The sequence below is a fragment of the Manacus candei genome, unplaced genomic scaffold (genome assembly GCF_025592945.1).
Source record: "Manacus candei isolate 608988 ecotype Guabito, Panama unplaced genomic scaffold, ASM2559294v1 h1tg000005l, whole genome shotgun sequence".
NCBI classification, from domain to species: Eukaryota; Metazoa; Chordata; class Aves; order Passeriformes; family Pipridae; genus Manacus; species Manacus candei.
The window spans coordinates 14,927,723-14,942,887 of NW_026138053.1; the positions used below are offsets into that span (position 1 = coordinate 14,927,723).

Sequence of the window (15,165 nt, forward strand, 5' to 3'; positions counted from 1 at the left end):
CCCTCAATTTCTGCGAGCAATCAAAACCAATATAATATGCTATGTTTATCTGGTTGTGTGGGAATGTATTTTAGAGTTGAGTATATCTGCTTGAAAAAGGGTTCTCCTCTGCTTTCTCTGAAGTTAAACTAAAAAAGTCTCTTAATGTATGTGAACCATGAGTATAGATGAGCTAAATAGATTTTATTTTATTTCTGATTATATTCACTGTGTCATCAATCCTGCATTTAAGGTGCTTGTTGCAATGTCTTAGCTTTCCTCAAGGAATCTGTAACACTCATCTCTTCCCAAGAGAGGTGTTGGAGGACATGCTTTTTCTACTAAAATGTGTTTGATTTAATCCCTAGTGGTCCCTAGAACTCCTTAGGCTGCTACTAGGTTGTAGTGTCTGGGGAAGAGAAGGGTGCAAGAAGAAAAGGAGGAGCCAAACCATTTTTATGGGACAGTGATCCTCAAAGTGAGGGTCATGTCAGCTCCCTGACGAGTCCTGAGATAAGTTCAAGCATCAAGATAGCTGGGCAAAACTTGTTCACACATGACCCCACTTACTCCCTCACCACTCTACCTCAGAATGGGACTTGCCTGGGTGCTAAACATCCTGTGTGCCTCAGCACCTGACACAGAGGGTGGAAACCAGCTGGGTTAGGTGCTGCCTTTCCCCTTGGGAAATGAAGTTACTGCCCATGCTCTGCGAGAGTGGAAGGCCTTGGATGCACCCCCTCTTCTCTCTCTTCATCTCCCTTCTTTCTGCGTATTCCATGCATGTATGTGGGATCCGCTGGGGAGGGTTGAGGGGTCTGAGCACTGCTTTTGTGAAGGATGTGTTGAAAAGTTGTGACAAAGCTGTGTCATCTGGATATTCCTGTGTAAATTTTGAAAGTTTCCATGGGAACTTACTGCTGGCCTTTGTACTTTGATGTCTAGATGCTTGTTATGTGGATGCCCTAAACTTTCTGTCTATAATAAGGATATTAATTCTTTTGATATTTTGTTTTTTACAGGACTGTTATGACTTGGACTGCTTTTCTCTTGACTCATGAGAATGGCAATTGGTAACCCACTAATATTTCTGCCCACAAGGGTTTGTAATTTTAGAAGTAATCACTTCATGGCTGATGTAAATTTTGTAATGAGAAATACTAGATTTATGACTGCAGGATTTCTCACAGACTGTTTTATTGCTTAGAGGAATTGCTTTCTCTGTTGGGAAAATCCATCATTAGATGTCTGCCTCAGATGTTTTGTGGGCTGTTTATGCTTGGAGAATGTTAATGCAATCATTGAAACAATAACTATGATTTGAGATAGTATAATTGTTCCCCTTTCCTTTACTCCAGACACAAAGAGGGCTGCCAATGAAGTTAGGCATAGGTTTGTAAGAGGACTTTACAGTCAGAATGTAGTTGCAATGTCTGGTCATTTGGTTCTTGCCCCATCTTTTAAGGTCATTCTGCTTTCCTGGAATAGGTAACTGATTTCTGTACATACTAGCTAAGAAGAGTTGTTTGGAAGAGTTCAGGATACACCACCTCTGTCATGGCAATGATAATAACTGATTTTGAGGAAAGTTTTTACTGCTGCATTTTTGTGTGGAGGCTGTCTAGGTAAAAATACTTCTTACCTGTGGGACTGATGGTCTTGGGCAGGATGTTAGGGGGAGAAACTGCAGTTCCAGATGAAGATCAGGCCTCGAAGATGTGAATTTCTTAGACATGCTGGAGCTGAGGTGTTTCCGGACATGCCTGCTGGATGTGGATATTTTGGGACCTACCTTGCTCTTGTGATGAAAAGCTTAGCATCTCCAGGGTTAGTTGATGTAGGTTTTGAGAATTAAAAGTTCTGTTTTGAAATATAAAATATGGGTACCTAATACTGGAATTTACAGTGGATCTGTGGCCAATGTTTACTGTAGGCATGTGCTCTCCAGTGATTTATTGTGGCTCTGCTGCATGGTGTGGGACAGTGGGCACTGCCTAGAGGCTCTACAGGTCCTCAGGCTGTTTCTGAGCAACTGCTGGGTGTGCATGACAGAAGAGGGCTTGGTTTATCAGCTCTTCCTATTACTCCCACATAAAGATGAGCTAGTATGGCCTGGGAACACTAGACAATAACTGCATGAACATTACTGTTGCAGCTAAAGAAGAAATTGCTGTTATGTATAGTTTTATTTTCTGTTTATGTGCTCTTTCACTGTGAGTGGAGTATGAGTGTGCTTTTGTATTTAAGTGAAGATAACTGCTAAGCTTTCTATTTTAATTTAGTATCATTTTGCCAGCACTATGCCAGTAGCATATCTCAGTAGAGAAACTGCTTCAGTCAGCAAGGTCTTTCCTTCTTGGGTCTGCATCTATAAAAAGAAATAGAAGAGAGAATGAGAATGAGAGAACAATCTTGGAACCATCATGCTTTGAAGTAGTACCATGTAACCTCTAGTACCTTAATTTCTCAAATATATTTTTCCTACATGTACTCTAGTGCTACTAAAGGCATCTGTTTTGTGGAGCACAGGCAGCAGGGTAGAGATGAAGGTGTGAACCCTTGCTTGTCTGAGTCACTCACCTAGTCCTTTTCCATCCTGCTATATCTCATTTTGCCCTAGTGCCTACTTTTAAGGACCTGACTGAAGCCCTCGTGTCACTTCACTGCTTCTGTGAAGCTGCATTGTTGCTTGGATTAGCATTTCTTTTCATTTCTTACTTTCTGTGTGCAATAGGTGTATTCTGGGTGGAAACATATGCTACTGGAGAATCACCTTTGATGTATTGGAGTTTTAAATCTTTGTCTGATTTAGCATATTTTTGCTTTTTAATGTAATTCATTTCTGCACTGCTGATCTTATTCTGTATTGAAACAGCACATTTGTGCATGATTCAAGTTCGTTTCTGGAAACCAGTTTCAATAACTTTCATTTATTTAAACTATTAAAATAGTTTAAAATACAGAGAACAGTACCACTCTCGCTTTCTATTCAAATTGCTGCTCTAACCATTGAAATAAGCTTGAAATAAAGTATCTTGGGTTCTGCTTGACCTGATTCAATGTAACACTTAAAAAGTAGAATTACTGCGAAGATAGATGCATTCCCTATTTGGCTCAGGCTATTGAAATGGGAATGGTATGAGTTTGCCACAGCTATTAATATGATATTAATCCAGGGTATATTATATATTGCTTTAAAGTCTTATCAGAAGGACTGGATATCCTTTTGTACTGTGTTCCTTTGCTTTTTCTGTACACTGATATTTTGTAGATGAGCCATTGCTCAATGTGTAAAGTCTAAATGGTCCTTCTTATTCGATCAAGTATGATGTTATTGAATGCCTTACAAAGAGGCTGTATCCTCTGCACATTAAGTTTGAGTCTGGTGATTATTAAAAAATCCAGACTTTTCAGATGCTAAATATGTGCTCTATCTTGCAAGCTAAAAATGGTAGACTCCTGACAGTTTTGGGCTGTTGAGGCTAAATGACTCCCTTATGTCCATCCTTCTCTCTTTTGTCCATGTGGTTTCTGTGTTAGATCCAAATTCTTAGCAGTATTAAATACCTCTGTGGATCCAGATGGCTAGAAAGCACAGTCTCTATTTTCTGAATCAAGGCTCTTTGTTATTTTGATTTTACCTATAGAATATCACTGTAGAAATAATAGTTCTTAACATGGTGGTAGCTTATTTTGGGTCTTCTATTTGCTGTAGAAACTTTCATCAGTTATTTTTAAGTAGTTGTGTGCTATAACCTTGGATTGCTTAAGGTTGCTTCTACCTTTCTTTTTCTGCAGGTGCATTTTCAGATGCACAAAGTTTTTAAATCATTTATGTGAGCAATAATTTCTGTGATATCTCCTTGCTTCCATGTAAGCTTGTAGTTCAAGAAATTTTTTTGTTAATTTCTTTTCTTCTGATGGGAATTTCATAAGAAAATTGCACAAAACCCAGAGAATTAAATTCTCGTCTGTTTTTATGAATATTTTCTCTCTTTCTGTCCTCTAATTTTTTATTAATTTATTTTTAAAAGAAGTAATTGTTTATCAATCTGTATTGGCAGCGTGTTGATGAGAACTTTATTTCCATGGTCTAGTCACACTGAGATAATTAAAACTAAATAGGTCCACTCCTGTTTTTCTGCACTCAGTTCATTCAGTTCAGTACACTGTCAACAGAGGCATGGTTTGCTTCAGTCCTTCACCCTGTCCAGTGTTCAGCTTCTAATTCATCAAGATTAATAATAATCAGAGAGCTCCCACATTGAGTAAGAGGGTATTGATTGCCATTAAAATGTTGGATTGTGTCTTAAGAATTCTAGTTTTGCTCCTTACTGTCACAGCACCTAATTGAATTTGGATGGATAAAACTATTTCTAGGCTACATCTGACGTATGATGGTGCAACAGAGCCCTTACTTTTTTAAATATATAAACCCTCTGGAATAGGGAACATTATAAAAAAGTTAGTGGGGTTCCAAGAAAAATTATCTTATTTTGGAAGAAATGCAGATACTTTAAAAAAAAAAAGGAAAAAGAGCTAATAAATGTGGATGCTGAAACATAAATAATGCATAAAAATGGTCAGGAAAAGCAAACCTTCTAATTTGATCTTTTAAAATGTTTAAAATGTGGAAAGTGAAATGTATGCAGATTAGACTGTTTCAAAAAGAGGTTATTAAATACAAGTGTCAATTGGTTTTATTTGGTTAGGTTGTTCATAAAATTGACTGCATGTCTGTCTATGTGAACTTGCTGAAAAAGCTTGAGAACTCTTTAGCCTTTCCTGGGGTGGTCCTTTTCCATAAATTTTGTGGCTTCTGCATATATGGGGGAAAATATTCGTTTGATCCACATCTTCATGCACCAATTCCAGAATGAAGATGGAAAACTTACTTGTATTCAAATTGGAAAAAAATAGCTCTATCATAATGTAAGAAAGCTTAGTGGAACCACCACGGGGAAGAGCATAAATGATGCATAATGGATGTAGTTGAATACAAAAATAAATGAATGAAAATAATATTATTTTGTACCTTTCAGGTTTTGGTTGTAACCTTCTCTGGGAATTGCTAATTATGTTGCAGTGACTGGTAATATTGCAAGTTTATTATTAGTACAATTTTAATTGTCTCCATACAATAAGAAAATGGGTACAGAGATGTCAGAACTGGCAAACAGGAAATTGAAACTGTGTTGTGGAATGAAATAAGGCTTGAATTCAGCTTACAAGTTAAATTGCTTTTGAAAAATTAGTCCAAAACCATGGACTTATTTCATGGATAAACTGGACCTAAACCTTGCAGATTCCTGCTCAAAACTATTTTAAGAACACTGCAATAGCTTCTTCTTTTGTGCTGTCTAAAAGTGTAACTAAATATGTATACAACTATAAAACAAATTGAAGATGTGTCAAAAACCCCCCAAAACGTAATCAAATGTTTAATACCCCAGCTACAGTTATTTGAAAACCCTTCTCCCTTTGTATCCCTTGTTACCATTTGTAAATTCTAGCTCTTCCTTTTACAGGCAGTGGCTCAGACCACTCCATTGCACTTACCACATTTCCTATTTTAAAGATTGACAGGTAGTATGTAGAGAGAAACAGATTACAACATTAAATCTGCATGTGTGGTTTTATTTTGAAACTGGTGGAAAATTAAAAAAAAACCCCAAACTCAAACCAACAAAATAAACAACTCACTAACAACTGAATGGTGACTCTTTTGCTTTCCATTTCCAGCCAGAGAGGATTTCAGCCACATGCCAGTGGTTGTGTGAGGGTTGCAGAGCCAGCTTGGGAGATGGAGATCAGATCCCTTCGTCTAAGCCAGGTTATCCTTTCTTCTTTTGAAATGGACCAGTATATAGTTGTTAGTTAGGATGCTTTCAGTAATTGTCACAATTATAATACCTATCTATTTTGATATCAACCACCTCTCTCTTTGCTAGTGCTCACTTGGACAAGCTGGATTCTCTTCTCTTTGTTAATTACTGTAGCTGCCCAACGAGAGAGCAGCGTCATGTGGAGATAGGGGGAAGTGGAGCATGAATTCACAAGTTTAGCCTGAAGAAGTTGTTTCTTGCTACAGAGGTGCCAACTATTCTTATCCCTTTTCCAGTCTGTATGTCTTTGTCTCCTTTGCCACACTCTCCACGATCTTAAGAAGGAGGCTGGGCAGCAGAGATTTTTAACATCACAGGCACATTTCTCAAAGGCAGCAGTTGAAATGATCTGACACTGAATATGTTTAAGGCTAGATTGTGCATATTTATCCTTAGTTGAAAAGGATCATTAGATTATGCCCATGCTCATATGAAATCGATAGTAACATGTGCAATGAGCCTGTCTTCTCTTTTATGACAGTACTGACTTGAGTGTTTTACACATAAATAGGGCAAGATATGAAGCAGAGTGCATACTACTTTAAGCTAGAGACATGGGAGACATGGACCATAAATCAGGATATGTGTGCGTAATTACAAGGTATCAGAACAAGTCCCAAGGGTATTTTTAGCATTGTAAAATGTTGGATAGACCTGCTTTCCTGCAGAACATTATCCTTCTCAATTCTTCACTCCTAAGTATCAGACAGTTTTGTTGGCCAGATTACTTGATATGGTAGCAGTGTGATAAATGGCAACTACAAGATTAAATTGTGCAAAGGCTCTGAACTAATTTTCTGACAAGGTCTTCAGGGTTAAACACTTCCTTAGCTAACATTTGGTTGCAAAAATCAAAGGCTTGGCTTTTTCTACTGGTGTGTAATATTTTGGGAAGATAGAATCATTAAAGTTGGAGGTGTCCTCTAAGATTATTGAGTCCAACCATTAACCCAACACCACCAAGGCCACCACTAAACCACGTCCCTAAGTGTCACATCTACACGTCTTTTAAATCCCTCCAGGGATGGTGACAGAACTACTTCCCTGGGCAGCCTCTTCCCATGGTTGACAATCCTTTTGGTGAAGAAATCTAACTCCCGTTCTGGCACAACTTGAGGCCATTTCCTTTCATCCTATTGCTTGTTACCTGCGAAAAGAGAGTGACCCTCCACCTCACTTCAGCCTCCTTTCAGGTAGTTTTAGAGAGTGATATGATCTCCCCTCGGCCTCCTTTTCTCTAGGCTAAACAGCCCCAGCTTCCTCAGCTGTAATTCAGGACCAACTTGAAACCATCAGTGAATAGCTGGAGCTCAGAATCACTGAGTGACATGGACTGTTTGACACAGGCAGTATCTTGGGCAAAATTCTAATTCTGATGCCTGTAAAACAACAACAATAAAAACAAACAAAACAAACAAACAAAAAAACCAAACCCAAAGCAAAATGATGAAGAAGTAAGCTGAATAGAAATGTCCCATCTGTTTGTATTGTCCACCTGAGCTGTCATTGTCTGAAGTGGCAGGAAGGAGGATGGAAAACAAAACACCACTAAAATGAAAGACTCCATTCTCCCTGACTTGTTTAACTGTGTATTTTAAGTCCTGTGCCATTCCCTGTACTATCCTACATTTGCACAAAACCAAGACAGGATTCTTACAAGACTTTAAAGAAGCAGTTATCCCATCTAATTTTGTAAGGGACTAACAAGATTCCTTGAGCTGTCCTGTGTGTCATTCCTGTCTCAGTGTAAAGAGAAGCACTGTGTATGGCAGGATGCTTTCAAATGGGGCCAGCAGGTACAGTGGTAAGAGGGGATGGAAGAACAGAGGCACCAAGATATCTTCTCTTTCCTTGGGAAAGATAGAAGAGGGTCATGTGAGATAATAGGTATGGGAGATCTTATTGCATCCATTTAATGGAATAGGGTCTATATGAAAAAATCTTGTCTTGCTTTTGCAATGAAACTCTCCACTGCTACTGTAACACGTGTAATCTTCTCAGTGAGTTTCTGAATACGGACTACTTGTCATCCTTTTTTTAATTTTTTTTTTCTGAAAGTGAAAATAGAAATGTCTTTTAATGTGTTTCTAAGGTTCTAAAGAAAAGACCTCTGCACTGACTAAATTATCTGAAAGCTCCTTATTCTGATATAATTTTACTTTTTGTGGAGTAACTAGCTGTCATTTAGCTTGATTTAGCTGATTTACTCATATCAATTAATTGGATAATGAGCCACAGGGAAGCTCTAGGTATCTGAAAACTATTATCCTAATTTTGCCATTTACTGTAGGAGAAAATAGAATATAAAATTTCCCCAAATGTTCTAAAAACGTATTCCTATTAGAATAAACTATTTATTTGTCTTCACTGCTCTATATTATCCTCAAATCAATTTTTACATTGTTCTTCACTTCCTATTTGAACTGTGCAAGGATTTTCTCGTGTCTTAAAATGGTGAGACCACTTATGATGCTGAACATTCGCACCTCTTGCTTAAATTGTGTAGCTTGCACCAGTAGTTCTGTGGGTGATATTTGGTAGATAATTTATAGGTTAATCTCAAAGCTAGTTTGCTGTCATTTCATTCCTGGGTCTAATAGATGAAAGAAGCTGAACTCATGATATTCTGTTTACTGCTAGGGATGGCTGGGCAATTTCTTTTTGTGTGGCTTTGTGAAGTATTTGTAACATGATCTAAAATATTTTTATATTAAAGGTTCTACAGCAATAATGGATACATTAAGCAATATGTGTTCTGAAAACAGACCTTATCCACCACTTAAAAATAAATGCAAAGAAAACACTTTTTAAAGGTATTAAACATTTAACAGTCTTAAAATATATTTTTAATAACTGAGTGGTACGTTCTCCTTACAAAATAGGTTTTTAGACTAACCTTTATACAGGGGTAATATTCTTCTTCAGATTTTCACATATACTGTTAATAACATCAAAACATCTTTAAAATTCACCTTATGAAGCATTTGGAGAACTTTTTTTATTAAATCTGGTACTTGTGGTTTTATTATTGGTTAGAATTATTACTATTTGACTTGTACCTGCCTTTTTTTTATGCTCCCACCTAGTTAGTCAGTTTAGTCATACTAAGCTCTACTGATTTTGGTAAGAAGATAGAGCTTTCAGCAGCAGCCCAGGGTTTCTGGATTTTTCATGGTGTGGATGGATTTCCAGGATGACTGGAGTTCAAGTCCCTTGCATCTTAGACATATCTCATCTGTGAGCAGATGATGTGAAAATGTATGTGTCACATTATATACTGTGATTAATTTCCAAGAGCCTGAAATATCACACTTCCTGTCCAGAAGTGCTGGGTCTCTGACTTTTGAGTTTGTCCTCATGACAGGTCTGTTTTTAGTGTACAGTTCCAACATATACCTAGAGCAATTAAACACATATATCTAAGGAAGTTTTTTTTTTCATATTTATATTCTTCTTATTTATTTCAAAGCATGTAAATCATGCATACTCTTATCAGGAAAGGCGTAGCAGTGAGAAATTTTACATTAGCCCTAAGCTAGACCTTGAATATTAAGGGTGAATGTTTTAAGGTTTTCATATGCGTTAATATGGATTTCCCAACAATCAGCTGAAACTCTTTAAAGCTGCATTTCGTGATGCCCTGCAGCATATTCCTGAGGGCTCATTATCTTGTCAAAGCTTGTAGGATATGGACCCTGCAGGAGTGATGATGTTACTGAGTGAGTTAATATGGAGTTAGATTTTTTGCATGGTGCTAGGAGGAAAAAGGCTTCAGTAGATACAGATGGAGACGAAAACGCAAGACCCTGTGAGACTCTACCCACTGTACTGGTTCTAAATTTGTTTTGGACAAATTGGATTTGTTGCTCTTCAGATTTCCTTCTGAAAACTCTCTTGTGACTTTATTGTGAGCTGAAGTGTTTATTGACTGAGAAGTGCGTGCATTTTAGTGATGGATATAGTGATCCTGATAAACACTTTGGGGCTTTCGTGATGCGATATGCTGTGTAAGTGTTTGTGTCGTTTTATGATGGAGTGCTCAGAAACTTATTTAAATAGAAAGTAGAATAAATACCACACAGTTTCAGCAGCCATTAGTTTCATTAAAGCTAGTACAGAGATAAGAGTTAAATGATTTGTGGATATATACAAATGTCTGAAAGTAGAAAAGCAACACAGAATCCAATGCCATTATTGCTGGGAGAAGTGCCAGCATTCTCATTATTTTTAATGACTTCCAAACTGGGCCCCTAGTGACTGATGAGGTAAGCAATTTCAGATGGGAAATGTGATATACTCCATACTGGAAGGTGCTGAATGCCCTCAGTTTTTAGGGGCCATGGCTGTGCTCAGGATACTGTAAGAGGCAGCAGACAAATTGTAGGTTGAAGGCTATTTCTTTAGGAAGAGAATAAGGAAGATTTTTCTATGTTGTTGAATAAAATGGATCAATCTAGATGATAAAAAGTGTATGTAATGACACTGCTCATCAAAAGAAATCCATCACTAAAGAAAGGTAGATACTAAAGAATACATCTGTAGCTCTTTGGGTTTTACCCCAATGTTAAAAAGAAAAAAGCTAAACAAAACCTTCAGTAGCTGTTTCTGTTTATTAAAAAAGATAAGCATCTTGTGAAGATCTGGAGGTTGTTAGTAATGAAGTGGCTATTGTGACTAGTGTGAGAGGCACTTACCTCAGAAGCAGGTGGCCCGTGGTTCCCATGTGCCCAATGACTCTTTTCCTGCACTGCTGCATGTGCTGGAGAGCTGTGTCCTTCAGAAATCCCACCAGCACTCATCTTGTCTCCTCGTAGGGAAGCAGTACTTGGGTGTCTCGTCCTGTGTAGGAGGGAGTTTGCAGAAGCAGCTTCTCCAAGAGGCAAAGATCCCAATTTGAAGCACCCCTGACTGCCCGTGGGGCTGCTTGGCTCTCTGGGCACTAAGCAAGACATGTGAGCCAGGAGAAGTAAACAGTAAATCAGGGAGACAGGAAATGCTGGAAGTGTTTTAATGGTAAACAAAGGACTTCTTCAGGATCTGGGCTGCTTTTTTTCCACTCTGGCGCATATTTTCTCTATGTTGAACAGGAGGCCCCAGTCAGAGAGCCCTACTCACTGCTGGCTAGCCTGGGGGCAGGATATCCCTTACCATCCCTTCTGACTGGGCATGTCTGCATAGAAATGGTTCCGATTGTGCCAAATGTGTTAAAATTTAAAATATTTTCAGCTTTTTAAGTTGCTGATCTGGGCTCCAAGCAATGAAAAATATTGCTTGGGGTAGAGCAAGAAAGTTGCATAGTGCCACTCATATGATGATGAAATGTCTACTTTGGAAGTTAAAATTATTGGAAAGATGACCCAGTGATAGCACAGAAACCCACAAATTAGGCAGATTTAAAGCAAACACAAACAGTGTATTTTATGGGGTGGTTTTTTTTTTTTTTTTTTTTTTTTTTAATGCGATAGATTAAATGATGGAGCTTGCTGCCATAGGATACCTGGGAAGCTAAAAATATAGCTAGTTTGCAAAGATATAATTTCCTAGAATATTGGTCAGCTGATGGCTCTTGGGAAAAAAAAATCTGATAGCCAGACTCTATCTTAGGAAAACCCATAATTGACATATTGCTCAAATCTGAAGAAATAAATCAGAGGAAGCCTCATGCTCTGTTCCTCTCTCTTGACCACTGCACCTCCATCACAGATCACCACAGAAATGAGGCACAGTGTTGGCCTCACCCTGGAGCCAATACCATATGCCTGCTCCTCTGTCCAGAGATTATTCGCAGGGCCAAATGTAGATGTTGAGAAGTTGTTACCGTCTCATTTATATTTGAGCTGGGAGCCTTGCAGTCATTGCTAATCTTAATCCAACCCATTTGTGCACTGGTGGTCCTGCCTATTTTCAGGCATCCCAGATGGGGTCTGGTCCAGAGAGGGAAAAGAACATCGCTCAGCGGTCTCGTAAGTAGCCTCTGCAGCTGAGACATGCACAGAGAGTTATGGCCAGTGGAAATTAGGTGAGCACTCTACTGTATAAATTTTCACTACCCTTGAGTATAAGTTACTTTAGACACATAGTAATATCCATAATTAAAATGCTCCCTCGAAGTAAATAATTAAATGAGGATTACAATTATGAGACACAAAGTGACACAGGTGACAGGCTTACCTTAAGTAGGACAATTAAACTGTAAATTAAAATTAAACTTCTCCATGAAATTAGAATACTGGGTAAGGTAATTATCTAAGAGTAATAGGTTAGGTCTCTATACTGCCTCAATAAATCCTTTCAGAGATCTTTAGAAAACGTATTTTCTACTCTGTTGTTTTGCATCTGTATTTTTAAGAAATACTTCCTAATTTAAATGAGAACAAAAGCCCAAAGTGTAGTTTCGGTGTTCTTTGGAAAAATTGATGCTTTATTGGAGAAGTTTGGTTTAAGTAATATTTTCCCTTAGAAAATGTTTTTGGTTTTTTTTTTTTTTCCTTCTTTTTTTTTTAGTGTAGTGGAGATATTGAGCCCTGTGGGAGTGTTTGCTGCTGGAGAGATGCTTCTGTGCCTGAGCAAAGCTTGGTTAAGGACCTGCTCAATGTTAGAAAGGGAAAGTACCATCTTTACAACTTTAGGCAATTTTAGAAGCTTTGAACACTTCTAGTATTAACTTCAGGGCCCCTTCTGGAGTTACAGATATTTTTGGCTTTGTTCAAGGGAGTAAGGCAGCATTTAGGATGCATTTAGGGCTACCGTTGTATGTTAATGGCAAGATTTAGCAAACCCTTATTTGTATTAATAGTCCCTCATTACATAAGCAGTCTGACTTAGTTCATTGAGTTATTTTTGTGAGTAAGAATGTTCTGACCATGTAAATGATCTACGCACTTAGGTCCTCAGAAGGTTACTGGCATGTAACATCACTATTTGTAGTCATTGCAAAGCTGGTCAAGCTGAGTAGTGGCTTTTTGGGAAGGAAGCACTTCTGGGGTTTGCTGCCGTCTCAGCAGCTTTGTTGGTGTTTTTTTATCACAAATGTAGAGCTGCTTAGATAATTTGTTATGATATGCTACATTTAGATGGTGAGGGATGTTTATTAAAAGTTTTATTGAAGTAAATAATCAGAAATTCTGAAATTATTAAAAAATTAAGTTAGATTCTGAACAGAGTAATTCTATATCTCCTGTTAATCTGACAATTTGAACCATGCTAGTCTGCTAAATCAGAGCATTAGAATTTCTCAAAATATTTTAATACTTTTCATATTTTAGTAGGTCCTTTTATGGTGTAATTTTTGATCTCTGCTTCTAATATTACATTTTAACCAATTTGTTAAGAAGATGAAGAAACAAGATACTAATTTTGACACCTTTGTTACTCTCAATTCAGAGAGAAAGGAACAGATCTTTTTATCTTGGATGTACGATCTTAAAGCTGGAAGAATTTAAATCACTTTTTAGATACTGTACTGCTTAGTAAAATATTTAGTGCTATTATGATAGTGTAAACCATTAGACTGCAATTACACTAGCACAGCACAGAACCTAATAGTTCTGTTGGAAAACAATGGTGATGTGTGATTGCTCCATTAGGATCGGAAGTCTTGAAGCACTGAGGTTATTAAAAAAAATGAATCACTGTTACAGTCTTGATTTTTGTTAGATTGTAATAAAAATATCTTATTTATGGACATAACTAGCACTGTGTCAACCTCTTAAGGAAGTATTAGAAAAACCCCAACAACTAGTAAGGATTCCTTGAATTATGATTATGAGGTCTTTTGCCTTGCTGCAGCTGGAAATCCGGATATTCATCTGTATTTTCTCTAAAGTGTTATTTAGGTAGGTTGTACTGCAGCATGTTTTCAGGACTTAAATGAGACTGGTTTTACACATATTTATGGGAGCAATGTTTTAAAGGTTGTGAAAAATTTCGAGTCATATTTTTGTCTAAATATTCTTTTTCAAAAATACCCAAATGTACACCCAATATATTCACATAATTTCAAAGACAAGTATAGATGAAAGGTAGGAGGAAATATTTTCTTTTTGATACCTTGTTTAGCTTTGAAAGCATTTAATAAGAGTTCACAGCAACAGGAGGAAAAGAAGCATTTCGAAAATAAAAAGGAGATATTAAAATTTTTTTAAACCAAGATCAGGCACTGAAGAGGTGCATGAACACTGGTAATAACATCTAACTAGCAAAAAAGAAAACTGATTTAATTTGAAATTGCTGGCATTCCTTTATATTTGGGATGTGGATGTCAGTAGCATATATGCCTGTGCTTAATATAATCAGAGACTGCAAAAAGACTGAACTAGTCATCACTGAGCTAACTGTTGGGGACTAAAAACTGTAGGCATTTGAAGATAATTCTTTCTCCAACAATCCATATATGGAAAAATAAAGAAGGAAAAAACCACTCTTGGCTGACAAATTCATTTGAGAAATTAATTTAGAAGTTTAGCAAGAGTTCTGAGGGTGGGAAGAAAAACTGGATTTTGGGCTGAAAATGATTTGTGTGTACTTCAAAAGTAGAACGAGAATGAGTTTTGCCTGTGATGACACATGAGTGATGCTGCACTTACCCTAGTGTTGCAGGGGTGACCGGCTGGTGCAATGGCTGAGCCACCCTTGCTGCATCCTTGCTGCAGGAATGCACCCAAGAGATAGGAAAAGCAGAGATTAGAGGCAATGTGAAGAGTGAGAAAGGTTGGAAGAATGAAAGAATAAAGAGAGTGTATGTGATCCAGGCAGAAACAGTGATGTTCCTTACCCTAAGGGATTCCTTCTCGTAAGTAGTGGATGAAGAAAAAGTTAAGACTTCTGACAGCCTTTAGGTGTAGTTAGACAGTATTGTCTGTGGTACCTTGTTTCTCTTAGTTTGGTTGACTCGTCTTTCACATTCAAAAGCAGTTCAGATCAGTGGAAATAAACTTTAAACTTTGATTAAACATTGTCTAACTTGCATTCTCTGAAATATGTGTAAAACAGATAGAACATGTCACCTGTCAGCATCTGCAATTAACCCCATGCTTAAGTTCATGAGAATTTTGGTGTTGATTAACACTGAATAGGGATTTTGAAATGTGTGAGCATAACTATTAAAACACCGTATTAGTGAGAAAGGGGTGCATTTTAATTTTAATAACAAACACAAGTGATACAATTTAAATAACACTGTTGAAAATAACATATGACAAGGTCTTTAAGGTTATATATTCTTTGAATTGTGTCCTTAGCCGGACAGCAATATGTCAGAAGTTAATTTGTATGAGCTATGGTACAGAAGTGACCTGGACCC

The 15,165-nt window shown here is 37.4% G+C and overlaps 1 long non-coding RNA gene across 1 annotated transcript; it reads right to left on the reverse strand.

Annotated features, from left to right (window-relative positions):
• Nucleotides 1-1,116: 1,116 nt before the first annotated feature.
• On the reverse strand, nt 1,117-14,776 carry LOC127474386 (uncharacterized). The gene is made up of 3 exons (XR_007905829.1): nt 14,450-14,776; nt 10,559-10,803; nt 1,117-2,347 (listed from the first exon to the last, which is right to left on the reverse strand). It is a non-coding gene; the product is annotated as an uncharacterized LOC127474386 (long non-coding RNA).
• Between the last annotated feature and the right edge of the window lie 389 nt (nt 14,777-15,165).